The sequence below is a fragment of the Equus asinus genome, chromosome 22 (assembly GCF_041296235.1).
Source record: "Equus asinus isolate D_3611 breed Donkey chromosome 22, EquAss-T2T_v2, whole genome shotgun sequence".
In the NCBI taxonomy this organism is placed as follows: domain Eukaryota; kingdom Metazoa; phylum Chordata; class Mammalia; order Perissodactyla; family Equidae; genus Equus; species Equus asinus.
Window position 1 is genome coordinate 67,073,054 of NC_091811.1, and position 2,946 is coordinate 67,075,999.

The 2,946-nt window shown below is 45.9% G+C and overlaps 1 long non-coding RNA gene across 1 annotated transcript; it reads left to right on the top strand.

The window, feature by feature from the left end:
• The first annotated feature begins 1,091 nt into the window (after positions 1-1,091).
• Positions 1,092-2,728, top strand: LOC139041577 (uncharacterized). Its single transcript, XR_011496992.1, has 3 exons — positions 1,092-1,160; positions 1,492-1,926; positions 2,370-2,728. It is a non-coding gene; the product is annotated as an uncharacterized lncRNA (long non-coding RNA).
• Positions 2,729-2,946: the final 218 nt, after the last annotated feature.

A 2,946-nucleotide genomic window follows, 5' to 3' on the forward strand; every position in this document is an offset into this window, starting at 1 on the left:
TTCTGGTTAATAAGACATAAGGAAAGATTTGCTGGAAGCTTTTGAAAAAGGTTTCTTACATACTGAAGAAAGACACAGGAAGCCAGTTTCTTTCTTCCACCTAATGGGACTAAAGAAGGAGGTTGCCCCAAATACTACGGGAAACCATCCTACAACCCTGCCTGAGATATTGATGGTAAAACAGAGAGACAGAAGTACCTAGGTCCTTCATAAAACCATTGAATCACTGGACCAGCTTATGCAATGCTGGAGCCTGTCCTACCTCTGGACTTTCTTTTATGTAAACTAACATTCGTCCTTACTATTCAAGCCAGTTGGAATTGGGTTTTCTCTTCCTTGCAGCTGAAAGCATCCTAACTGATAAAGAGATCTATTGATCTTCCAGTGTGTCTTCCTTTTATGGGTGAAGAAATGAAGGCTGAGAGAGGCCACAGAATATACCAAGGTCACACAACCAGAACTAAATGTCAATTTGTAAATCTGAGATTAGATGTAAAGGACATTTCAGAGATGGCTTTCAACACGGGTTGGGTAGCTGATTTGTAACAGTCTGGCCCACATGTAGAACAGTAGACAGCTGCAAACAGAGGACCTCAGATAACTTCAAAAGGCCCACTGGAGTCCCAGAGTTTCCACACAAGAGCTCCTTGTCCTCCCACATTGTGTCCACGGCACTGGACCTGCGATGTTGCAGACAGCAAGACGTCCTATTTAAGCACCTTTCTTGTAAACCAAGGGCCAGGACTCACAAGCCAACTTCTTGCTTTCTCTCTTCAAGGCTCCACCTTGGCTTCAAGACAATCAGAATCAAGGTGCCCACAAAGCAGAAACCAGCAGTCCAAATTGGAGAGAGTTTGGACCCCAAATGGGCCCCCAAATCTCCATGGGCTCAATGATTCCCTCGATGATCTCTGTCTCCAGACCATAAAGCTCTCAGAAAGCTCAAAACATGCTTCTCAGATCTGAAGCCGCCCCAGTGTTAGAACACCTCAGACCCTTTTGGCTTATGCTTTCTTCTCTCTTTCTCCTCCTGTCATCTGCCACACCTCCCACACCTCGCCCAGGGCCAGCCTTGTACGCGCTGCCACGATGACTCAGGAAAGGGAAGGAGAAGGATGAGCCATGAGGGATGCGCTAACCCGCCCGAGTCTGGGTCCCAGGTAGGACTCTGCCCATCCTCTGTGGGTCCCGACTCTAACGTCTCCATGCCTCCCTCTGCGGTGGTTCTTGATGCCAGAGCTCTGTCCGAGAGAAATGGGAAAGCAGAGCCAGGAAGCCCTCAACCCCGACCACAATCACCTGTGTCACAACACCGTTAATCTGAAGTCACCGTGTTGTGTTGGCAGCATGTGGTGGGTTTGCCAGCCGCCTTCAGGCCCGTGGGCCTCCTTCAGGGTCTCTGCTGCTCCTTATCTTTTGAATCATCTTTTTTATGTGTAATGCTGATAAATGGACTCTTTTAGTTCAAAATAACGTTGTATTATTTCACAGCCTGTTTCTTTTTTTAGTTCATGGCAATATGTCAAGAGAATAATATGCGGTGGCCGTGGGGAGGAGTGTGTTCCTTTTAAGGCAGTTACAGGAACTCCGTGGTGCAGGCCAGTGCCAAAGCAAGAAGGGAGAGGACTGTTCGCTGACGGTGCTCTGAGACCTTCCACACAAGGCTGAAGAGGAGCCGTTCCCCGGTGAGGGACGGTGGCGGAATCAGAGAGGGTGCGCTGCCCGGCAGAGGACCTTAGGGCTCCTTTCGTTCGGCACACGCAAGATGATGCTAAGGCCGCTTCTTGCTTCCCTGTCGTATCTCTCCTGTGCTTGGGCCTTGAAAGTGAAAGTGATGGAGAAGAGAGAGGAGGTGGCTGCTGCCCCATAGCCAAAAAACAGCTCTCAGCGAAGCTGTGAAGGAGAAAGATAACCCTCTTACCGCAGGTGTGTTTGCAGGTGGCGCTGGAAACCCTGCTGGTGTGGCGAACACTGCTGCTTGTAACCTCAGCTAAAAAATACATCGTACATGTTTGCTAATTACAGAGAAGTAGAAAAAAGAAAAAAAATGGCTCATCATTCTATTACCATATAAACTTGCTAACATTTTTTTCTCGTATAAATGTTTCCTTATATAAAAATAATAAATGTACATGGTAGAACGAAAATCAAACAGGCAAAATGTAAAACAGAAAGCAAAAGTCTGTTTACATATGCTTCCCCAGACTTCCATACATAGATGTCTGAGTGCCCGCTCTTTTGTTTATTTACATAATGTAGATGATGCTGCTTGAATTCTTTTCCTTGCATCTGTATTTTTCACTTTTTGGAACTCTACTTCAATTTTTTTTTAAATTTCTATTATTTATTTATTTATTTATTTTTTTGAGGAAGTTTAGCCCTGAGCTAACTGCTGCCAATCCTCCTCTCTTCGCCAAGGAAGACTGGCCCTGAGCTAACATCCATGCCCATCTTCCTCTCCTTTACGTGTGGGATGCCTACCACAGCATGACTTGCCAGGTGATGCCATGTCCACACCCAGGATCCGAAACGGGGAACCCCGGGCTGCCGAAGCAGAACATGTGCACTTAACCACTGCACCACCAGGCTGGCCCCTATTTCAATACTTTAATTGGACTCTAATGGCTGTATATTTTCTTAAACCAATCTCCTTTGCAGATGTATTGATGGATACTAATTTCAACTAATGATCAAGGATTTTAACACTTTGGAATTAAAACAAGGATCGAAAATGACATCGCCTCAGTTGTCATTCATTAATTTATTCATCTATTCAACAGCATTTACTGAGCACCTAATATAAAGCCAGAGGTTTTATTAGGTGCCAGGAATGCCAAGTAGGACAATGGTCCTTGTGCCACATGAGTCACAGCCTAAGTGGAGTGAGAGCTCAGGATCCAGAATCAGTGTCACAGCTGAGATTCAGGTGAGCGAAAGACGCAGCTG